Source organism: Lepidochelys kempii, chromosome 2 (assembly GCF_965140285.1).
Source record: "Lepidochelys kempii isolate rLepKem1 chromosome 2, rLepKem1.hap1, whole genome shotgun sequence".
In the NCBI taxonomy this organism is placed as follows: Eukaryota; Metazoa; Chordata; order Testudines; family Cheloniidae; genus Lepidochelys; species Lepidochelys kempii.
Genome location: NC_136381.1, coordinates 108,914,753 through 108,940,638, shown reverse-complemented (window position 1 = coordinate 108,940,638; position 25,886 = coordinate 108,914,753).

The window sequence follows — 25,886 nt, the reverse complement described above, 5'->3', positions numbered from 1 at the left end:
ACCCCTCCAATGGATTAATACTATGAAGGAAACTAATGCACGAATCATGCGTTGGTACCCATCACTCCAGCCCTACTCCTTCCGTGTGCTACACTGGCCAGGGAAGGCCCATGAGAATGTGGACTTCTTCTCCCGGGTGGGAGGAGGAGAAGGGGCACCGCTCCGGGATGCCATCTTAAGGGGGAGGGTGTGTGACGTAGCCCTGCACTGGTACAGCAGGGATAAACCCTTCTCTCTTAGCCAAGGAGGCTACACCCCCCCAGCTCTGTTGGGCATACTCCAGCTGGAAGCAGGATATAAAAGCCAGCAAATCAGCTCAGTCTCGACTGACTGCCAGTGGGGAAGGAGGCATTGCCAGCTCCTGAGGGAGGACTGCCTGCACTCCAAGACGGAGAGGCCAGCCAGTCAGACATGGACCTGGACACACTGGCACGGGACATCATGGAGAAGGGAGAGACCAGAGAATCCCAGAGATGGAGGACTCCAGAGCCTTGGCTAGGAAGTGACCCAGGGAGGTTTTGCAGGGAAACGGTGACAGAACTGGACAAAGGCTTGGCGTGTTTCGGTTGGACCCCTGCCGAGCTGGTGGTGGGCAAACCTGCCACCGACAGGGCCCTGCGTCGGGACTCACTGGAGAGGGCGGGCCTGGGTCCCCCTATCCTGACCACCACCCACCCTGGGCTGGTGGCCCAGCTTGCCAGTAGTACTGACTCTGGCCATTGGGCTGCACTGCCCAGACAGCAGGGGCTATATTATTGACTCTGGCCATTAGACCACGCTGCCCTGACAGCAAGGACTGTGGTATTGATTCTGGCTAATAGGCCACACTGCCCTGCTATCAAGGGCCACATTAAAGACTAAGGCCCCTGAGCTGCACAGCCCCAAGCCCCTGGGCACCCCTTCAAACTCGATTGCGGGGCTGTGACGCACCTCTTCCCCTACTCCGCGGGATGGCAGGGTGTATCAGACCCATGACAGGAGCTTAACAGAAAAACAAAATATATTTAGTCAATATGTCATTGCAACTAATGTCTGCAAGTCATATCCTTTGAACTTTCTGGCAATGAGGATAGTTAAACATTTTGCTCACTCCTCCACTCATCTGTTCCCTCTACCAAGCCAACTATAAGCATCAATGCCTACAGGGCAACCTGATCTCAGACTTATGTTCCTGTGGACCTGAGATTAGCATCAGATACTATTTATTTTGTTATACTGCCTTGGCCTAGAAGGCTAAGTCAAGTTCACTATATTACAGCTATTGCAATGGACTATAAAGTAGCTAATTGCCCACTGTAGACCCAAATATAATGTTCTCCAACATCACCTTTGGATAGCTGGGTTCTAGCCATGTCTCTGTCTGTGGTTCACTGTGTGACTCTTAGCAAGTTGTAAACTCTCGGTGGTTCAGTATCCCCATCTGCAGAATGGATAATGTTACATTACTTATCCTGGTAGGGGTGGATTTTATTTTTCGGGCACTCCACGGGGTGAAAAGGGAAAATACAGATCTTCCTAGCATCTCTCAGGCACCACGGGTTGTTGAAACCTCTACAAAATTAGAGCCATTTTATGTGCTGCTGCTGTTCAGCAACCCTCCTCCCAGCAATCTTTTGAGTGGCACATACCCACACTACTAGAAATTCTCTTCCTCATTTCTCTGCCATGTTTAAAACATCTTATGTCATGTAGATGCCACGTCAGCATGCTTGCTTGTTAACAGTGAAAGAAGCCCCTTTTTTCTTTTATTGAACTTATCAGCCAGTAGGACCAGCGCTACAAAATAATTTTTGCCAGCATAGCTGTGTTAATTAGGGGTGTAATTTTTTTTTTTTTTTGCGCCTGAGACCTGACATAACCGCAAAAGCACTTTTTTGTGTGTATAAGCTGCACCTACAGTAAGAAGGTTTTACCAGTGTAGTTATGAGGATATAGCTAGCCCTGCAAAACTTTGAAGGGGAGACTAGACCTAAGAGTGATGATTTCTGGTTCCAAACATTACCCAGTTAAATCCTGGACTGCCACTCTCTGCAAGGAGCCCAACGCAGATGCCTGCTTGCTCCCTTTAATATTTTTGTGGTCGTTAATGGAGGAAGTTCAATGAACTTAGATCCATATCAGATTCAGAGTTTAAGTCAGCAGAGGCAAAACAACAGCTTTAAAATGCTGATAACAGCACTTGCTATGTCATTTTCATGGATTTTCTTCACAAATTATCCTGCTGTGTTTTCACAATTCAACTTCATTGACACATGGACCTCTTTCCTTACTAAAACCAATGTTAGAAGTTCACTAAGTACCACCAACCAAATGATGACTTTAAAGCCAACACAGGGTGTTTACCTCAGGATAAACTTTGCTGCCATCAATAATCAGCCATCCTGAGCAAGTCCCACTGTGTCCCATTGTGGTCAAGTATCCATTTCCTATTTAAGAGAATCCTACCTATTGCCACTGCTCTGTAGCATTAAACAATTTTGATCTCTGGCTAGGCTACCAACCAGTGCTTGTAATCCAAACAGAAAGAATCCAGCAGCTTTCATCACCCAAACAGAGGCTTTCGTTTAAAAAGTAATGCCTTTCAATGTCAGCTTGGCCACCAGCTGCTTCTAGAAGATTAGAGCTTTTCTCTGCCTTCCCTGGCAACTGGCATGGATTTGTTTGCCTAGTTTACATTGTAGTGCATTATTCAGCTATCTGTAAGCATGATCAGTGCTGGCTTCCAATATTTCAAAGCCTGTGGCATCATCATCTAACACTGATTATGGAAAAAAGCTTCTTCTAAGAAGCAGCAGTTGAATTTCTAAGAGGTGCATTTTGTACGTATGTACTTCATCAGTGAGGTTCAATGTGTTAAAGCTCCTGGGACACAGTGCTTCTAAATTAAAACAGAGGCATTACTTCTGTCTTATCAATATTAGGTTTTTTCCCTTGTGAAATGGTATCTAAAATGACACCTATGTATCATGGTTATAGAGGCTCCTTAGAAATACCTAAGTTAGAGAGAAATAACATCTCATGGTTGACCTCATTCCTTGGTAGACCCATCTATTATTTCCTATATATCTAGCCATCTTCTGCTCCACAGTGGCTGCAGAAAGTAAATTATTGGAATTGGACTGCTAAAGTGGCATTTAAGAATGGAAAAATCATGCAAACAATATTAGCAACCTTAACATGCTTTAGCTTCACACTCAGAGATATTGCTACCACATGATCACCAGCACTTGGAGCACTCCTGTCACATTCTCCGGGAGGAGTAGGCAGAACAGACTGAGGCACACAAAGTCCCAAACATTTGTGCCTAAGGTTAGGCATCTAAATCTGTATTTAGGGTCTAAGTTATCTGAACTTTGGAGCTGCTGAGTACCCATAACTCCTGTTCACTTCACACACAGCTTTCCCTGCCTGGCTTCTTTCACTAGAGCTTTTACAGTCCCATATTGCCTGGCCTACTTTCCTTAGCTTGTGTGTTAACCTGTGAGTGTTGACATATGTACTTATATAAGGATCACTTCATCTCAAGGGTGGACCGCCAAGTCTAGGTCACCCTGGCAGAAACATGGAATACCACAAATCGCTGTCACTTTACAGTTAGACAAGATACCCACAACAATACAAGCTTCCCTTAAGTCCAGCCTGTGTCACAACAAAGCTTTACAGCAAACCATCTGGCTTACACACAGCTCATTCAAGAAAACATTCCTCAACTTGCAGAAAATGAACAAACCTGTTGAATGTGCTTCTTTGGCAGAGAATTAATGTCAGAATATCAGCTTCGTTGTGATTCTTACAGTTCATCCCCATCTTGGACAGCCATTAAAAGTGGCTAATTTGCAACTACAAGGGGAACATGGTGCGCAGTAGGTATAGCCCATCATGGGGTGTCATGTCATGTGTGGTCAAAAGAAAGGGCAGAGGCGGTACCGCAGCCGGTTGGGTCCTATGCTGATGACTTTTACTATAAAATGTGGTGATATTGTCCAGTGACTGGAGTCAATAAAGTCACCCTTCCCCGCAGGACAGCGTGGCCTAATAGCTGGAGTCAGTAAAGGCAGATCTTCCACTCAGGGCAGCGTGGCCTAAAGGCCAGAGCCAACGCTTCTGGGGTGCCATGTGGCCTATTGGCTCATTGGGGAAGTAGGGCACCACCTAGGAGTGTGTGGCACCGAGGGTAGGGGGACTGAGGCCCTCCATGCTCCTCGAGTGTCAGCCCAAGGCCCTGGGGGTTGTGGGGGGGCTCATCACCAAGTCAGTGGGGAGCCTCCCAAAACACTCTGACTGGTTCACCAGTTCACTCACCAAAGAAAAGTCTAAGTCCTCTGGGCTGCTTCCTACCCATTCTCCCTCAGACATGCTCCATGGTGCCTTTGGATCTCTGGGGTCCCCAGGTGGCATAGCTCCTGCCAGTGAGGTCTCTTCTCTGGGCTCATCAGACAGCCTGGAGTCCATCTGGAGCTCTGCATGCCATGGCTCTGTAGTTGGGGCCTGTAGCAGCTCCCAGGAGACAGTCTGCATCATCCCCCCACTCCCCTTCAGCAGCCTGCCCAGACTGAGTTGGGCTGCTTCCTTTTATACTCTACCTCCAGGCTGAGCATGCCCAGCAGAGTCGGAGGGGCGGGGCTTCCTCAGCCTGAAAAGCACAGTTAACCTTTTGGGGGCTGGTCCTATTGGGAATCCAGGACGTGGGCGGGCAGAGCTCGTCCACTACAAAAGGATCCCCCCCCAGCCTAAGGGGGGAGATCCACAGGGCCTGGAGAACCAACTAATTACGGGGGACAACTAATGAAAAACAGGGACGGGAGTGCGGTCAAAGGGCAAACGAAGGGAACCAGACGGGGACACCGAGCAGAGAACCCCGGACAGCGCCCACCGCTCCTCAAAGGCGTCAAGGGAGTCGGTGGACGCCGCCCAGAGGAACTCCGCTCGGAGGCGTGAACGGACAGAGGATCGGAAATAGGCCCCGCAGTCGCAGGAGACTCCATCGGCCAACCTCCTCACCCTGGTTTTATAGATGGCCACTTTAGCCAGGGCCAGGAGGAGGTTGACCAGGAGGTCCCGCGACTTAGTGGGGCCACGGACAGGGAGTGCGTAGATGAGAAGGTGAGGAGAAAAGTGCAACCAAAACCGTAACAAAAGATTGGTGAGGAGCCGGAATAGGGGCTGCAACCTGGCGCACTCCAGATAGACGTGCGCCAGGCTTTTTGGGGCTGGTGCAAGGTAGATACACCCTGTCACGGAACAGTTACATGTATGTGCATACAAGGTACTATCTATTCTGCACATGCAAAGGCAAGAAGGAAGAAAACACTTCCATGCCCACATTTGAAAAATAGGCCCTATATAATGCCTGGTCCTCCAAAACAGGAATTTCCTTTTTTGGACAGAAATCAAATGACATGTTGGGGTGACATTTGTCCAGAAGTCATAAGGCTCGTCATTCCATTTTCCTTATGCTGTGTGGTACTATATCTGGCTCATGAAGACACCCTGTAAACCATCAGATTCGGACACAGGTGTTGGAATATTGTAAATCAGCCAAGGTCAGCATTAACCAGCTTTAAAGTTAGAATTCTAAAGCCTATCTCCATAGCCCAAAAGGTAATCAAATCCCTTTTCGTATCTCCGTAACCATTTCTATGGCCAGTTGTTACTGTGGTGACAGATGCCTTATCAAAAGCTGAGGTAGATGGTCAGACAAAATGGAGCTCATTCAGGTAGATCTGTGCATCACCACTTCAGAGATCTTTTTACAGCATACAACCTCAGTTCAAAGCAGTGGGAAGAATTAGGGTCTTTTAAACACTTCCTCTAGGAGTCCTCTCCAGGAGAGTTTATTTGGATGCTGAGGCCTGTCACATGTTTTCATAACAGATAATTTTTAGGCTTTTTTTAGGTTGGTTGTTGAAAATTATCAACAGCTGACATATCAGGAAGTGGGCTGTGATGAGCCAGAATAAAATCAGTGTGAATTATCTGATCTCCACCATAACTAAGTGGAGAAACATTATTATTTCCCTAATAAAAAAAAATGATATTCCAAAACCAATCCTATTAGTTTAACAAAAGGTGGAAAAATTACCAAATAATAGCATGCAGACCGTGTCTATTTATCATCTATTTCCATGTGTTTGCAAGGCAGCTGAGATTTTTCTTGTCCTTGCAGTTACTGCATTTGGAGATGTGTCAAGAGTTTATTTAAAATCTAAAATAAGCACTGAAAAGCACAGAAGCAAATGGTGCACGGCCCTCTGTTTTGTCATGTGCTGAAGTAACTGCCAGCAATGGGAAAGAAAGGAGTAGGAATAGAGTCAGGGATGGGAGAACCTGTGGCCCACACTGTTTGGCTGTATTCTACTCTGTAGGGTACATCAATTTGGTATCTAAGATTAAGTGTGCTAATCATTCAGAACCAACCAGGGCTTCTCTACGAGTAAACTGACTTGCAAATGTCCTAAATATTCAGCCAAAAGTTTATCTGACAAGGTGTGATACCCTGGCACAAAGGAAGGATACCTCCTTATAAGGATATGTTAGGATATGTTTTGCACAAAGTATGCCTTGTGAGATATCATTCTAAAAGTTTTAATCTGCTAGACATTAATATCTCATTGGAGTATATGTGCTAATCATTGTCTGTGAAGTTATGAAGTTCAGCTATGTATATGTTACTGAAACATGTTGTGAGGTTGAAAACACCCACAAGCAGCCTTTCAGGTACAACAGTAAAATGGCCAAACAATGTTAATGGCTTATTGAGGAAATGCACACAAGCACAAGGATTGCCCCAGAAACTGTGTACAGTAGAAACCTCTCAGATATAGCACTACACAATGGGAGCTGTTTGATCCAGGGCACAGCAAGTGGGAAGAAGATATAAAAGGGGGAAATGACATCATGATGGTACCTCACTCTCACTACAACAACACACCTGGAAACACCTGAGAAACAACGACTGAACTGGGGGAAGTGACGGTCCCAGGCTAAAGGGATTTCTAGCCTGTGTATGAAAACCTGGGAAACCCAAGCTGCACAGCAAAGGCAGCTTGTGCCTTAAGAAGAAGCCTGCCTGTTTATCACTCAGGGTAAGAATTTGTTAATTCATATCCTACCTATCTAGTATGTTAAGCTCAGTTTGCATTTTTGTTTATTTACTAGGTAATCTGCTTTGATCTGTTTGCTATCACTTAAAATCTATCTTTTTGTAGTTAATAAACTTATTTTATGTTTTAATCCAAACCAGTGAGCTTTGACTGGAGTGCTTGGGGAAAATCTCTGCTTGGTTACCACAAGTGTGCATTGTTCTGTTCACATTGAGGGAGAGGCAGACCGGGTATTAAACCCATATACTGGCCAGATTTGACCAGGGCAGGATGGTACTGCTCTGGGGTCCTAGGCTGGGAAGCTGGTGATTAGAGAGCCTGCATGTAATTGCAGCTACATGTGTCCCTACCTGTGTGAATGCTTGTGAAAGTGCAGGCTGGAGGTTTTTTGCAGCTTGTCACGGCAGCACAGTATGAGAGGGAGCCCAGGCTGGTGGGTCAGACGGCTCAATGGTACCCCAATTCCAGTTAGCACCCTGGGGGGAACCCGTCACACAAGGATTTCACAAATTTGATATTCCAAAGTAAAAATGTCAACATGGCTGAGATAACACCAAGTCAAGCAACTGTCTCAGTCCTGTAGAAGCAAAGTGGTTAACCACCACTTGTTGTTCACAGACTTACTATGAATTACTGCATGGTACTGCTGCCTCCGTGTAACTAGGCTGTAAGTTTAAGGTCAACAGTGAAAAACAGTGGCAACTAACTACACAGTGCTGTATAGAAATAGTATTCAGTTGTCTCTAAATTGCTGCAAATAATAGTTTGCTAGGAGGCTTCTTCCAGGGCAGCGCACAGTAATTGCTGCCAGACTCAGTGCAGTATCAGAGAGCTCCAAAGATAAAAACAGTCAAGTGAGAGGGAGCTCATTGAAGGAAAGCACCCAGCAACAGAATTTTAGGTGTGCTTTATGTCAGTCTTCTGCAAGTATATCCACAGTATGAAGAGAGTAAGCATATTTGATATGCAAGACAAGGGAAAAATTACATTCTGTCCATCACAACTCCTTCTACAGCTGGGAAACAGCAAAATGTACAGTTGCAGACCTCATTTTAAGAGAGAAGGAAACTTTGAAAGATGAGTTAGTTCTTATAGCAAAAAGAGGGAAAGGTTATACTGACGATTGGGGGAAAAGTACCTTGGTAAAAATAACTCACCCTTTGCATTTATAAGTGTCAGTAGAGTTTGGATAAAGGAATGCTTGCTAAAAACAACAACTCTTAAAAGATTATAGGCCAGATTCTGAACTGTAGCCAGCCTTAACAGCAGCCAGCTGAGGAGGTGCTCAAGGGAACTGGTTGCATCTCCCTGAACTTAATTCTATGCAGGCCCTAGCATAGATCAGACAGCCTGGAGACAGCTTTAATCTGCGCCATCTGGCGATGGCCTCCAAGGGGCCATTCGCCAACTAGTAGTGCTCTGACAACATATCCATCACAGTTAGTCATACCCCCTATGCTGTGAGCTGAAAGGAGAAGGTGTAGGAGCCATCTAGGTGTGTCCCACACCCACCCACTGGGGATCCTGCCACACACCAGTGGCAGCTTTTTACTTCCTTTGTGCCATTGAGGGAGTAGAGGTGGCTAGAAGAACTGGCTTTCAGATTCCTATGCACCTAACCAAATGCTCTGTAGCCTAGTAATGCAGGAGCATCCTCTTGACTGAACACTAGTTGTTTAAGGAATAAACCTGCATTTCAAAGTAAAACATTTTGAATTATACAGTCTTCAAAATGATAGAAGGAGCCATTGTTTCCTGCTCTCCTAAAGGGATAAGGTCCCCTTTGAAGGGATTTGGTTTTGCTGATGAGCAAATAGGCATCCCCCCACGGTGAAATATCTTAGTATTGTAGTCAAAAATGCAGTCTGGAATATATCCAAGGATTTTAAACTGTGCCTGTGAGAATACAAGGAAAAGGTTACTTGAAAAATCTTGAATATCACATGTAAAGAGTGAAAGTTGTTCTGTAGATCTAGACGTAAGAACATAGTGTTAGTCATACCATATCAGACCAATGATCCATCTAGTCCTCTGACAGTGACCAGTATCAGCTGCTTTAGAGAAAGGTGTAAGAAATCCTACAGTAGCTAGCAATGGACATAACATCTCTCCTCATTCCCCCACCCCCCTTTCATAAGGCTAAATATTACAACTAGCCAAAAAGAAAGAAGGACTGGGGGAAGGGTATGAGTCAACACAGAGTAAAAATGTAAACTTCTTTAACTTATTTAGCTTAAGTACTCTAGGGATATCTGAATAGTTGGTGACTTTACATACATTACTGTATGTGCTGCAGTACTGAGGCCAAAGGACCTACATCAACAATGGGGTTTCAACCTTCACTCAGAATTGTCCTGGCTTTTAGTGGTTTAAGACAGATCTATAACTTTATTGTAACAGGATTTCTGTATTTAATTTTTACTGTTTTGCAACACTTTTTTGTTAAAAAGGAAAATAAATGGTCTTATAGAAACAAATGCAATGCCTCTAGCTGAAGTTTCATGTGTTGGTTTTGTTCTCATTTGAAAGTCTTACAAAGAGTTGGACAGTTTGAATTCTGTGAGGCTGCCCAGGAACCTCTCTCCAGCTCATGTAGTTAAGTTAAGCTCTTATTAAACTCAGTTGTTATTTTTCTAACGAATTCTTAATTACTACTTTTTGAAACAACAATCATCCTACACTTCACATTCACTTTGTCTTTCCCCCCCCTCTTCCGGCAGTGCATTCCTGCCACATATGGGCAAAGCGTGGGAGGCTCTGAGATCTCAAGCAACTGAAAATTTATGTCACACTTTCAAATAAAGGAATGATCCTTATTATAAAGGGGAAAACAAAGTAACACACTGAGATAAACAAAGAATCACAAAAATGCAAGGAACCTAGTATTAGCAGATGTTGAGCTAGCCATTAATTCTCTGTTTTACATTTAAATCTATTGCTGGAAAGCAAGTGTTGGAGCACCAAGGAACAAGAAGGAAGCAAGGCAGCTTCTTAGCATTTTGTATTATCTCCCTGTATTATAACTTTTGAAAAGGGAACATAGTGCTGGCGGAAATGCTCATTTGATGCCCCAAGAAAGCAAAAGGCTCTGTTTCCAGAACAGGTATGGCCAGGAGTACCAATTTCCTTTTAAGGTGCCACAAGTACTCCTTTTCAATTTCCCTTTGCGGTCACACACCAATGCGCCTCAGACTGAGGCCTGGAAGAAATGACTTGAGGAGAGGGTATTTCCATCTTTGCCCTCATTCATTCCTTAGCCTTTCTACTGAGCATGCCATGAAGAGACAGGTGGGTCCACTCTGGGGAACAGCACTGACACCATCAATTCACAAAAATGGCCCTCTGGTGGTAACTGTTTAGTTGCTGCAGATTTGAAATGGGGCTATAGAGGTGCAATGCTCAATATCCTGGTTATAACCAATCCCAGGAGCCATCTATTCTCCCCAGTTTATCATAATTTACAGAGAGAATATTTTTTGTGGGGATTTCCTGTGAAAATTCAAGTTTCTATAGTGCCTAACATATTTTTATTTGTGAGGTGTGGGGTCTGCTAGTTGCCATTTAGGCTGCACTCTACAGGTAGTGCAATATGCTGTGAGGAAACCTATACTTGTTGCTTGATCTGTGTATAGTTATTTGTTTCTCCATTTATATCTAATATCTGTAGGAGGGTAATACAGTTTTAAAAATGCTCTTGATGTTGTTACCCATTTTTCCCTGCAGAAAGACAGAATTTTCAAAACTGTGAATATGAAAATATTCAAGTAAAATGTGTGTGCCATGCACATCAGGTTCCCTACTGAACAATGATTTTAATAATGCTGGCCTATTCTTGGGACAAGAACCTATCAAACTTTAGAGTGTTAACAGGGTATTCTTAAGTAATCGAGACAATTAATACACAATACACAGATCATGCAACAAGAGTTCTGAAAAATCAAATCCATAGTTACTTGATACATCCTTGGCCATTGTATCTTAGGCACCAATTTTTGCAAATATCTGTGTGTGAACAGAAAGTCATGTAATGTCAAAGGAAACAGAAAGCAGATATGTGCTTTGAATATTGCATTCACCATAATGTAATAATACAGTGTCTGCAAGCCATAGCTGTGAATGTTACAATGTGGTTGTGATAATTAGGATAATAGTGCTGCATCCACGATATATTAATTACAGATGCATTTGTACAGATCCTTTTTTCCCACCACTTTTGCTCCCAATTTTAGAGATAATTAGTGAAAGTACATAAAATTAAAAAATTATACAAGTGAAAAACCAGTAAAGGCACTTAAAATGATGCAAAAAATGATCAACTGTCTAAAAGAAAATGTAAAAATCATTGCTGTTAAAGTTTGCAAATGACACAAATTGGTGGAGTGGTAAATGATTTAGACAGAGCAATCTGGATTGCATGGTAACCTAGGGTCACTTAAACATGTTTTAATATAGCTAAATCTGTCTTGGAGAAACGAATGTAGGTCACACATCGAGAGTGGTGGACCGTATTTTGGAAAGTAGTGACTTGGAAAAGGACTTGGTAGATAATCAACTGAACATGAGCTTCCACTGTGATGCAGCAGCTGAGATAGCAAATGTACTCTTTGGCTGTATAAGCAGGGGAATACTGAGCAGAAGTAGGAAGGTATTATTACCACTGTCTACAGCATTAGCAAGACCAGAAAGCTTCAAAAACAGACTACAATGAGAAATTGCTGAGCTTGAATTAATATGTAAACTAGATACTATTAACTTGGGTTTGAATAGAGACTGGGAGTGGCTGGGTCATTACACATATTGAATCTATTTCCCCATGTTAAGTATCCTCACACCTTCTTGTCAACTGTCTAAATGGGCCATCTTGATTATCACTACAAAAAGTATTTTTTCTCCTGCTGATAATAGCTCATCTTAATTAATTAGCCTCTTACTCCACCTTTTCATATTCTTTGTATGTATATAACTTCTTACTACATGTCCCATTCTATGCATCCGATGAAGTGTAGCTCACGAAAGCTTATGCTCAAATAAATTTGTTAGTCTCTAAGGTTCCACAAGTACTCCTGTTCTTTTTGCGGATACAGACTAACACGGCTGCTACTCTGAAATACTGGAATATAGTGTCCAATTCTGGTGTCCACACTTAAAAAATGATGTTGACAAATTGGAAAGATTTAGAAAAGAGTTACAAGAATAAGCCACGGCCTGGAAAACATGGCTTATGTGAGACTAAAGCTCAATGTATTTTGTTTACCCAAGAGAAAGTTAAATTGTAACTTGATCACAGTCTGTAAGTACCTACACAGGTACTTTCATGTAGGGACTGTCCAGTTTGGCCGATGTACATAGCAGAGGGGCATTGCTGGCACATGATGGCGTATATTACATTGGTGGACGTGCAGGTGAATGAACTGGTGATATTGTGGCTGATCTGGTTAGGTCCTGTGATGGTGTCGCTGGTGTAGATATGTGGGCAGAGTTGGCATCGAGGTTTGTTGCATGGATTGGTTCCTGAGTTAGAGTTACTATGGTGTGGTGTGTAGTTGCTGGTGAGAATATGTTTCAGGTTGGCAGGTTGTCTGTGGGCAAGGACTGGCCTGCCTCCCAAGGCCTGTGAAAGTGAGGGACTGTTATCCAGGATGCGTTGAAGATCACTGATGATGCATTGGAGAGGTTTTAGCTGAGGACTGTATGTGATGGCCAGTGGAGTTCCGTTGGTTTCTTTCTTGGGCTTGCCTTGCAGCAGGAGGCTTCTGGGTACACGTCTGGCTCTGCTGATCTGTTTCCTTATTTCCTCATGTGGGTATCATAGTTTTGAGAATGCTTGGTGAAGATCTTGTAGGTGTTGGTCTCTTTCTGAGGGGTTGGAGCAAATGCGCTTGTACCTCAGCGCTTGGCTGTAGACAATGGATCGTGTGGTGTGTCTGGGGTGGAAGCTGGAGGCATGAAGGTAGGCATAGCGGTTTTCGGTATAGGGTGGTGTTAACGTGACTGTCACTTATTTGCACCATGGTGTCTAGGAAATGGATCTCCCATGTAGATTGGTCCAGGCTGAGGTTGATGGTGGGGTTGAAGCTGTTGAAATCGTGGTGGAATTCTTCCAGGGTTTCCAGGGTTTCCTTCCCATGGGTCCAGATGATGAAGATGTCATCAATGTAATGATTGTGAGTGGAAGAGAGCTGAGGAAGCGTTGTTCCAGGTCAGCCATAAAAATGTTGCCATATTGTGGGGCCATACGGGTGCCCATAGTAGTGCTACTGCTCTGGAGGTATATATTGTCACCAAATTTGAAATAATTGTGCATGAGGATAAAGTTACAGAGCTCAGCAATCAGTTGTGCTGTGGAATCATCAGGGATACTGTTCCTGACAGCTTGTATTCCATCTGTGTGTGGGATGTTTGTGTAGAGAGCCTCTACATCCATTGTGGCTAGAATGGTGTTTTCTGGAAGATCAGCAATGCATTGTAGTTTTCTAAGGAAATCAGTGGTGTCACGGAGATAGCTGGGAGTGCTGGTAGCGTAGGGTCTGAGTAGAGAGTCCACATATCCACACAGTCCTTCAGTGAGAGTACCAATGCCCAAGATGATGGGGCGTCCAGGGTTTCCAGGTTTGTTGATCTTGGGTAGTAGATAGAATAACCCCAGTCGGGGCTCTAAGGGTATGTTGATTTGTTCCTGTGTTAGTGTAGGGAGTGTCCTGAGTAGATGGTGCAGTTTCTTAGTGTATTCCTCAGTGAGATCTGAGGAAAGTGGCCTGTAGAATTTGGTATTGGAGAGTTGTCTGGCAGCCTCCTTTTGGTAGTCAGACCTGTTCATGATGACAACAGCACCTCCTTTATCAGCCTCTTTGATTATAATGTCAGGGTTGTTTCTGAGGCTGTGGATGGCATTGCATTCTGCACAACTTAGGTTATGAGGTGAGCAATGTTGTTTTTCGACAATTTCTGCCTGTGAATGTTGGCGGAAGCATTCTATGTATAGGTCCAGACTGTCGCTTAGACCCTCAGGAGGAGTCCATGTGGAGTTCTTCTTCTTGTGCTGTTGGTGGGAGGGTATCTGTGTATCAGTGTGCTGTTCAGTGTTATCTTGAAAGTATTCTTTGAGTCGGAGACGGCGAAAGTAGGCTTCCAGATCACCGCAGAACTGTATCATGTTTGTGGGGGTGGCGGGACAGAAAGAGAGTCCCCGAGATAGGACAGACTCTTCTGCCGGGCTGAGTGTGTAGCTGGATAGATTGACAATATTGCTGGGTGAGTTAGGGGTACCACTGTTGTGGCCTCATGTGGCAGATAGGATTTTAGACAGCTTACAGTCCTTTTTCCTTTTTAGAGAGGTGAAGTGTGTAATGTAGATCTCCTGTCTTATTTTAGTAAAGTCCATTTGTATGGAAGGTTGGTTATTTATGAGAGTCTCCAGGTTGGAGAGCTCCTTTTGGATGTTGGTTTAATGGACACAAATCAGATATTAGGAATGGCAATATACAAAAACCTGTAGGAGAACACTTCAACCTCCCTGATTCTCACTTGCATGTTTATACCTGCCTCTGGAAATTTCCACTACATGCATCCGACGAAGTGGGTATTCACCCACGAAAGCTCATGCTCCAATACATCTGTTAGTCTATAAGGTGCCACAGGACTCTTTGCCGCTTTTACAGATCCAGACTAACACGGCTACCCCTCTGAAGCTTCGTGAAATTGTATGCCCTGTTTTATACAGGTCAGACTAGATAATCATTATCATCCTTTCTGGCCTTAATATCTACACATTTATGACATATGTATCAGTAGAACAAGTGATATGAATTATTCTAAGACATAGGGCCTGATTTCCCTCTCACTTACAATGGTGCCAACCAAGAGAAAATCCTGGAGTTACACCAGTGTAAAACTGGTATAAATAAGAGAAGAATCAGTCTCATATGCTGCATGAGCAAATTAGAAGCCATTGTAAAGGTCTGCAAATCTCCTTCTTACATTTCAGTGGATGGTAAAACACCTGCTAGCAAGCAGGTTTCTCACATTTGAAGGTAGAAGAGCTGTTTTATATAGTCTCTCTCGTTATTTATATTATTATAAAAGTCCTTTGCTTAACTCTCAACATCTTCAGAGCATTGATGTGGAATGAATGGTCAGAATGGCTAGCAATTAGCAGTGCATAGAACTCCCAATGTTGTGGAAATAATGCAAAAAGACTTCTATTTCATGAATCATTTTAGGTACACTATCCCATGTTTCTGAGGTTAATAAAGTACAGTATTAAAAGATGGAACAACACCAACATTACTCTGAGAGATGTAATTTAACTTTCATTATAAAAATGGGCAATTGAAAGAGGAATAGATTTTTATAAAGCTCTGCTATGATAAGTATTAGCCTATTCAATCTCTCTCCTTTTCCTCAGGCCCCACGAACAAATACACATACCTATATTTCCTGTTGGATGAATCGAGGAGCTCCTGGATAAACTGCACACACTGAGGTCTTCAGATCAGTTTAATGAGGGATCATGACTAAATTTGGCAGGACTTCCTGTCTTGCTTCTTTGCTATGTCTCAAACTGTTTTGATCTATGTGTAAGAAATTCAGTTTTGGCAATTGAAAGTCCTTTATCACTGTAACTAATCTCCACGCTGACACATTCATTCAACCAGGATAAATCCAGTATTGACATTTGTATCTTGGAGAAAAGAGGTTAAGTACTAGATGTAAAATAAACTCCTGGACCATGCCAAACACTGTACAATATCTAAATCAGGTGCAGGCTTATTTTAGTCTTTGAGAACACAGATGTTTCTTGATCACATCTGGATTCCACTATAAGTCCACTTAATCAGCCAAATGAACGCTGTTGTTAACATCTATTAGTGTCTGTGATAGTCTAATTCAGCTGTTCCAGCTTTTTTGTGGTCCACGGAGGACTGGCAGTTCACATGCTGCTTACTCTGTTCCTTGTTCCACGAGCTAAATGGCATTAAAAGACAGCTTGAAATACATTAAATACTGTCTTAGTGTTAATTTTCCATGTAAGCATTTACTGTTGTTGCCACAGGGATGGTTTGTAATCACCAGAGGGAGATACAATCATGAATGGGAGGGATGAGGTCCATGAGACAATCTCCTTATTAAAATGTAATCCTCATACGTGTCTCCTCCACCTCTTTTTAATCCATTTATCCAATTTCTAGAGGTGTACTAACAAAGGGCCAAATTTAATTACTGTTGCATACTGAATAGTACCTTCATCCATGGGTAATCCCAATGACTGGGCCTATTCTGCGAGATAAGATATTATTCAGCTTGAGTAAAAGTGGCAGAAACTGGTGCAAAATAAGTAGAGCAAAAACTGTGGAATGTACTTACAGGCTGCTTTTGTTTGAGTTGAAGGGTAAGGGAGGCATATAGGGAGATATTATACTGATGATGACACTATACTAATATCATACTGTTCTAATATAGAATAAGTTAAGACTGTGTTAAGGAATAAGTTTATGTATATCCACACAGGGATGGGAAATTTTTTAGGGGATGGTCACAATATTCAAGGCTAAGTTCCACCATTTCTACCCTTTGTTATGTTTTACTTTGTGAGTGGTCCCATTGAAAGTACCAGGACAACTCAAAGAGTATGGTACTTCTCAACAGGAGCCAACGTCGCAGAATAGGACATTCAGTTATTACCAGTATAGGCTAGATTTGAACCTATTACGAAGCGATGTAAAGGTCTTTATTTCATTTCAAAACATCTGAATGAACCACACACAAGTATTTTATGCCTTGTTTGACATTAGAAAATGAATATATCTAGGGACTTGGTACTGAAAGAACAGTCACTGCTTCAGATTTAACCAGGTATAGACAAAACCTGAAAATAAACCAAAATTGGGGAATATGTCAAGATGCATTGTCACTGCTTGTTCTGACCATCTGATAAATAGAAACCAATCATCTGCATACAAAGCTAATTTTGTAACATGAAAGCTACCTCTTTACCATAAACCAAGAAGCTCATCTATCATTAATAAAAACATTAGATATGCTATTATATAGACCATCTTTCCACAAGTTGAACTATCCACTCACACTGAACTTGAACTATTTGCCTAACTCCTTTTTTAAACTATTGACACCAGCTGCCCTAAATACTACCTACGTTATGGTTTGTATATTGGACACAAAGGTCTTATCCTAACAGAATGCAGAAGAAAATTAAGTTAGTAATGCTGTTTTGACCACTATACTATCTTGAGTAAATAGGAAGCTGGGTTAGAGAGACAACAAAGAAAATAGCGGTGAGTATAAGAAAAGTCCTAAGATCAGATACAGAATTAATGATAAAGAAAACAAACATCCTCACACCCATAAATTTGATTTCCATAATGGAGAAAATACTGGCAATATAAATTAGAGCTGGAGTAGTGGACTACATATTGAGACTGTCTGATCCAAAATAAGCAGCATATCTTTATTAAAGAAACACTGTGCCTAACAAGACTAATCAATTTGTCAAGGAAATAACACCAAGACTCAACAGGGAAAGCTGTGGGCATTATTTACCTAGCCAGCACCACATTAAAGCTTTTGATCCAGTACCACACAAAAGACTGATTTACAATAGCACATTATGACAATTTACACAAGTGAATTTTTTTAAAATTCTCATGTGAGAGTGATTTAACTGAGTACCCAAAGCATGAGCATGGAAGCCACAGAGTGCCAGCCTTTCAAGATGGAAAGAGGTGACAAGGGGATGCCACAAGGATTTCTATTAAGACTAGTTCATTGCAGCTCATTTGAATATATCTTGGACAATAGGAATGAGGAGAAAGCTGATCACATTTGCAACACACGAAGGGAGTGGAAATCAAAATTTTAAATGATTTAGATAAAATACCATGGAGCCAGGGCAGTTAAGTAGTTTATAGAGATTAATGCATAGGGGGTGTGAGGTAATCCTGATATTAAGGATAAAAAACTAATAGACCACATACTTTTAAGGGTATTTTACTGCTAAACACTAGTGAGGAAATGGAATCAAGGTGAAACTGAACAGAACAATGAAACCTTGGCAAAAAGCTTTAAAAAAATAGTAAAATGTAAAGCACCACATAATATGGTAAGTGGGAGTTATGCTCACGGAAGAACCACAGAGATTGGGCCCAAAGGTCTTCTCTTCATGGACATTAACAATCCCATGACAGTTCTCATAAGAGTAGACGTCTGCCCTGGCGACAATGGCCATACTTCCCCTTGTCCCACACAGCAAATTGTGAATCAGATGATTGCCCCATCCACTGCACAGGGGGTGACTTTTCAGTTATCCTTTATAAATATGTAATTGTAAAGTACTTTGTGATCTTCTGGGGTGAAAAAACCTATATAATTATTATTATAAACAGAAGGTTTGATTTAAAGTCAAAGGAAATTTTTCTAGCACTATAGTAGCAAAGGAATCATGTGTGGTACTTTAATACTGGTCTCCTTTAATGTGAAGGGTATTCCAGAGACAGGGAAGGGCAGGCAGACAGAATTATTCTGAGTCCTTAGTCACTCAAGGCTACTAGAACTATACTCTTTAGAAAGGATGAGAATAAGGCCTATACTGTCCCAGAATTTCCCTTAAATCAGGATGCAACTTTAGCTTTTCTCCACCTTTGATGTACCTTTTTTGTTTGCAATGAGCATTTTCCACTAGCAGTGCCTTCAAAATTCTGGAATGGAGTCCATCTGGGCCTGTTGCCTTCCCAATCTTCATTAACACTAATGTCATTATCACCTATCCTGCAGTGACCCTGAGTTCTTTCAGCATGTCATTTCCCAGGGGAATTTCAGTCTCTGGTCTGCCTTTGTGATCCCAGAGGCAAAGAATTCATGTCAGTAGTGTCCCCTTTATAGGTCACCAACCTGGACACCCCACACTGTCTTAAAAGCCTGACTGACTCCTTCACTCATCTTTTTTTTCCTGACATATGTTTTTAAAAGCTCATAAATATATGTATTGCTTCTGTACTCTTCATTGTATCCCCTATGCTAGCATTTCTCAGATCTATATACTGCTTAATTTCATCCATTAAACTTCCCAGTCCTCACCCTCCTTTTTCTAAGCTGTTTAGTCTTTCTCAGATGTCTATTTCATGAATCAACAACGGATTTTCCAGTTAATTATTCAAACTCTTCTCATCTCTCTTTCCTTCAAACAAGAGCATCATTCTGATGGGCTCACAATGACAGAATATCACAAGGCAACAAAACAAACTGAACTGAGGCCATTCCAGCTTTACAGGGGTATCTACCAAAAAGCTCAGAGGCCCCACTGGTTGGAAAGAAAAAAGTTTCAAATAAAACCAACTCCCTCTCCTGTCAGCAGTAGGGGATGTTGTCTTCTGATAACATGGCAGGGCAATAACATTTTATTTCTGTCCTGTACCTAACTAATGGGAGTATTTGGCACTAAGCAGAAACAAACTAAGAAAGAAAAGTGGGGGGAGATTCTTTCTTTAGCTCTGGGTCTTTGACAAACATGTGAGGTAATAAACAGGGAGTTTTATGGGCTAATTGCATTTTAATCAATTTGAGCTCTTAACTGCATTGGAGAGGCTGCTAACTTATATTAGCATCATGTGTGGTTTTCCATGAGTCCCCACCAATCACAGGTTTATTATAATGAAGTTACCACTGCTACCATCAACATAGGCTATTACTCCTGAGGAGTGTGCAAGTGAGAAAAACTCCCCTGACCAAAAACAAAAAAATTTTTTATTGCTTAAATAAAATAGAATGATTGTGCTTCTCAACAACATGAGCTCAAAGGGGAAGCACAGCTGCTGCCAGCAATCCCACACCCATAGAGCTCGGGAAAAGAGAACGTGGCAAAACACATTTAGAAAAATATTTATCTGTTAAAATGTAATTGTCCTCCTATATAGTCTTCAAGCAGACTTTCTTTCCAGGCCTTGTTCTTAAGCAGTAGATGCAGGAAACTCTCTCCTCGTGGCTGTGTATGTATGTATGCATCCCTAAGAATATGTTTAGCCTTTGAATGAACAACACTTGGCTGTGAAACAGCAGCTATGGCAATAGTCAGATATCTATAGATATAAATTTGTATACTGTATGTACAAGCAACATAGAAAAACTGTGTCTAAACTGGACTGGCAGCTGCTTGAAATTTTCCCTTCTACTTTCCCTAAGGTCTCAGGTGTGGGATTCATGAGCCAGGGTCTCAGCTAGAACAGGTGTCTATCGCTGTGTAAATAGCAATTAGGCCCAAATTTCAGACTTTTTTCAAATCCCTATCTGAGGAAAAGCCCAGGAATAAATAGTTGCTGTAACGGCCAGGGGTATTGTGTAGCATTATAGCCTCCAGCTGGGCTATTACATACTATAGACGGGTGAAGAATACAAGCACCTGACAGATGTGTTCTGTTAGCTTCATTAGAAAAGAAACAAAGAAACTCCTCAATTAATAGCAGTGGAGCCGAAGGGAAGGGGGGGGGGGAGAGGAATCATAGCCTGTTATTTAAACAGAGTTAGGGAGCCTTTCACTGGTGGCTTAATATGATTCATTAATAAAAACAGCTTTTTGAATGCCCAGTTTAAGTCAAAAGAAATCACTAGCATTTTTTTCCAGAAAAGGAAGGGCAAAATGACAAACTCCAGTTGTTAAATTCATTTCATATGGGATTGGTCCTTCTCAAAGATCTCTTTGAACAGGAAGGCTGGGTGTTTCTCACATTAAGAGGTAGAGCCGTCCTCAGAAATTGAGTGGGTCACATCAGGCTTCCAGATGAATGGCTTGCAGGGGTAATATAGTCATTTCCCAAGTCTTGACCAGGAAGCATTTACTGTTGCTTATGTGAACAATGGATCTGGAAACCACTGAAATGGAGCTCTTAATATAATGGAAATAAATCTGTCCACAGAGTCAGAGACCCCTTTTTTAAAATTATTGTAATTCCTGCTTTGAGGATTTGGAATACGGGTAAAGTCATATTTAACTGTAGTTCTGGGTAACAGCAATAGACTTCTGAAGCTCTTGTTTATTTAATACAATTTATATTAAAATACAGATAGATGTAGAATGTATTATAATCCCTCCTATACACACACACCCCCTTATATTAAGTGGAATGGAGTTCTACAGCCAGATATATAAATTGTCTCTTTTGTTCTTTTCCAAACATGAAATTGGGTAAAGCAGTAAACCTGTTTTTATCATAATGGCCCCAATTTCAAAAGCAATGTAATTCAGCTACAGTGCTTACTGCTATCAGTGAGCTACAAAGAATAATCAGTCCCCTATCCATTTGGAGGAATGCATGTGAGCACATCTTGAATCTATTCAAATGTTGTGAGTGTGAAGTTCAATGCTGACAGCACAAATGATGCTGGAGCATTTTCAATACAGAGGAGTCATCCTAGGATTTCTTTAGCTTTATGTATAACAAGAGGAAAAATGATGTTAAATAGGGGAGGAGAGGGGAAGATTTCATAACTCAGTACACATAAAAAGACCACACCCTGAAGCAAGAGAGAACACCCTGTGCAAAGAAGGTAATTTAAGCCCTGATACTGCAAGCTGATCCCACCTGCAGAGCCTCATTACATTTATTGGGACTTCATAAAGGCACGGGGGGCTCTTCACATGAATCTCCCTACAGGAACAGGGTCTTAAAGTATTGGGGGATACATTTAACCAAAGATGCAGCAAATGTAAGTGTGGGTTGATGGGTTATTTTAATACACAGAAATGTAACACTGGAATTATTAGGAAATAGAAAATACCTATTAAAGTAATCTTGTCCTTTTTCCTACCAATTGTTCCCTGCAGTATATTTATTAATATTTTGTCAAGCCTAGCTGTAAATGTACTAAATGATGGGTCTTCCATCACTTCCCTTGGGAGACTCTCCCACAACCTGATAGATCTTACTGTCAAGAAGATTTCCCTTTTATATTCAGCCTAAATTTTACTATTCTTAATTTCATCTCATTAGTCTTTGTTAAAACCCCTTGTATTATCTTAAATAATTCACCTCCCTCTGGAGTTTACACCCTTCACATATTTGTAGACCTTTATTTTGTTCCTCTGCAGTCTTCACTTAGTTAAGCTTTCTATATTTAATTTTTTAAATCTTTTCTCATAAATTAATCCCTCCAGCCAGGAGGAAAAGGACATATTGGAGATGCTAATGCTGGTTAATTAGGATGATCTGTTGGTTTCTAAAGCATGGCAAATGACTGGATAGAGTCCTAAACGTTCAGTTAAAAAACAAGGTCCCTATCCCTTTTCTGTACTATGTAGAGGTGTCAGTGGTATTTCTGAAGAAAAACAAAGAAATAAAATGCACAGCTCATCCACCTCCTTTCCTCCCCACTACTTTGCTGATCCTCTGTATTTTTATCCAATAACCCTATGACACAGAGACCCCTTGGTCTCTGTGTCAGCAACTCTTGTCAGGCCTGACATACTCTCTACACCTAACACGTGGTTGTCATAATATATACCCAAAAGGTATCTATCCTCACCAATGTAATATATCATTGGAAAACTAAAACTACTAACTAATTAGTATTCTTGCATGATGTATCTACGGTCAACCCACAAGGGATTATACAGATGTGCTGGAATTATGACTAAAATTGTTTGAACCAGCTATGTCAGGGGAGTGGATAAACAGGGTTTTTCCAGACAAAGAAATGCAGTTCTGCCTGCTTGGATGTGTCTTTCATGTAAATTGAGCAAGGTGTGCCAAAGAAAAGCATATTTGTATGACAGGCAAACAAAGTCCTCAGAAAAGCAAGTGGGGGAAAAGTGATCACTTTGCAATCTCGAGGAGGAAAGGAAACTGCACCCCCAGGAAGCCTTCCTGCTTCTTGAAGCATGGTCAATGAACTTTGAGAGAGATACTTTTCAATGGCTTGATTATAAAGAGAGAGGCAGAAAACCCCTAAGTGATCCTTCACCTGAGGAGACAAGGCAGACCAGAGCCTGGGACTCTGTGGGGATCCTGACTAAGAGTTAGTCAGTCATTGCTGGAAAAGGAAGATTGGAGAGAAAACTACCTTGAACAAAGAGTGTAGCTTGTTAAATTAGCTCTTAGCCATTAGAAAGCACATTTTTACTTTTGCATGTTTGTAATCCTTTCTGTGTTTATCCCCTATACTTTAACTCGCATGAACCCTCTCTCTTTTTGATTGAATAAATGTCTTACTTTTTATCTAAACCAACCCAGTGCTTTGACTGAATTGAAGTTATTGTTAACACCTGTCAAGATAACAAGCTGCCGTTTCTATCTCTTTAAAGGAGCAGCAAATGTAATAACTTTGGAGTACTCCAGAAGAGGGCTGGACACTGCAGGGAGACAGTTTGGGGAAAATTCAGGACTAGAGAGATGCTGTTAGGGTCATTCTCCATACTCAGTGGTGGAAACCTGTCTGCTGGCTGTTAGTATCCCAGCTGTGAGTCACAGCAGCATAGCATTTAAGGCACCCAGAGTTTCAGGGCAGGCTGTGACAAAACTCCTTGCTGGTCTGGGTTGAACCCCAAGATGTCACAAAGCAGCAGCCAGAGCTCTTAACTCAGTGACCAGCTCTGCAATTTTTTCCTTCTTCCACACCCCATCAAAGTCCTGTATCAAGGATGAGAGGTAGGATGCAGACCAGTGGAGCTACTTTATACAACAGGCTACTCTAAAAAAAAACCCAGCACATTATAACCCATACATGGATTGCTTGTGAAGTGTAGCTTTCCCCACTAACATGTCTCCACAATGTTGTGACACAGGCTAAAAAGGTTGTTTAACTCCCATTCATTGCCTGGCTTCTCTGTTGAAACAATTAGTGCTACGTGTAAGGATAGTTTTTCTTATGTGGATAACTGCCCATGGAGCTGGACTGAGACCACTATCTCTTTTCACATAGTCTGCTGTAGAGGCATCAGAAGGTAGCAAGTCTTGGTTATCACTAGCCTGAGCCAGATGTGAAGTAATGAGTTAAAGGCAAAATCTTATGCCAGACTCAATCCCCTGAATTGTGTTTTACCCAACAGAGCCATGTCTTAGGCTCCCTATGTGCTGCTTCATTCGTACTGCCTTTTAAATGTGCCTCCTGGAAATGAGAGAAGTGCAGGTAACTAATCAGAGACTGTGTGCTCATATTAAAACTTCTAAAGGACAACGTTAATATGTCACAAGATGACTCGGGCCCCCTGAACAGCATCCCTATGGGGCAATATCAGCAGGAACTTTAAAAGTCGGGCAAAGTCCTGCAATAGAAAGGATTATAACTCTAGAGAAACAGATAGGCTTTTCTTTAGAAAGGAATGCAGATTTGGTTCTAGTGAGCTACCTAACCAAAAAAACCAATCCACCTTCCCATGCACTAATTGGAAGCAAATGGTCTGAAGAGCCTATTTCTAAGAGCAAACAGCTGGAGTGTGCTCAGCTAACTTTGCAACAAAACAAGGATATTATTTGTCTATATTTTTGTTATTTAAACATTCCTTCCTATCAATAGGAATTTGGAGGATGGGTTAGGGGAGACTTCTCTCTTTTATAAAAACAAAGCATGCTTTTTTTCCCTTTATATTCATGTGTTGCATAGCATTGTGGGATCTGGAATGTTATAAAGCCCTGTCTCAAAGGCAACTGAAGTCAATCTAAGTTTACAATCTAAGTTTAAAACGTTAGGACTAGGAGGGGCATGTATGTGCAGTGGAGAGGTGAGAGGTTTTTTAGTGAGCGTGTAGGAGAGTGTTTTAGCAGCTCCTTATGTTGTTTTTCTTGGCTGAGCTTACAAAGGCTTTGCACTCAACTCAGCAGAATTTCTGTCTGTAATGCAATAATTTTTAATACTATATCTGATCAATTCCAAAATGTCAGGGAATGTTGTAGGCAGTAATGGGCAGAACCCTAATGACTTGGGGGAAAATCAGTAAATCTGAAGGGGAAAAATGGGAGACATAGAATATCAGGGTTGGAAGGGACCTCAGGAGGTTATCTAGTCCAACCCCCTGCTCAAAGCAGGACCAATCCCCAATTTTTGCCCCAAATCCCTAAATGGCCCCCTCAAGGATTGAACTCTCAATCCTGGATTTAGCAGGCCAATGCTCAAATCACTGAACTATCCCTCCCTCCTTGAAGCCTCTCATCATCTGATTAGCAGAGCAAAAGCTTTCAGCATCTTTGCGATGATCTATAGATCAAAAAACTGGTGGTTGGCACCCATTAATCCCTTCCAGCACAATAATATCCCATCTCATCCCTGCTTATCCTCCCAAGAGAGTTTAACATGTTGAAACTGTGAATGACACCAAACATGGCTGATTGCTGTTATCTCCAGAGTCCGTTAACACACAAGTTTCAGCCAGAGGACATCACTCAGGAGCTAGGAAAGACAGCCCCTCACATTCAGCACCCCAGGATCAAGTCCCCATTATAGTATCACACAGGATTTGAAATTTTTGTTTCAAGAGAGGGGAAAAGGGTTAAGAGGCAAATTTTCTAGAAAATGCTAATAACAGAGCCTTCGTTCACGTGTTATGTTTATGGGTCAGCTTTGGTGCAAAAAGAGAATTTATATAGCCTGAAAAGTCTATTTTAATCTCTAGGTTTGTTATACTTTCCTCTTTCATCTTTTCATCTTACTGCATTGCAAATGATTCTAGTTCTATTTCTCTGGCGTATTAAACTAGAGCATTGCCAAGTCTCAGCTCTCCAGTCAGGTTCTGGCATCAAAGCCTTAGGCCAATTTTATTTCATTTGTATTTGCTGTCAGAGCAAT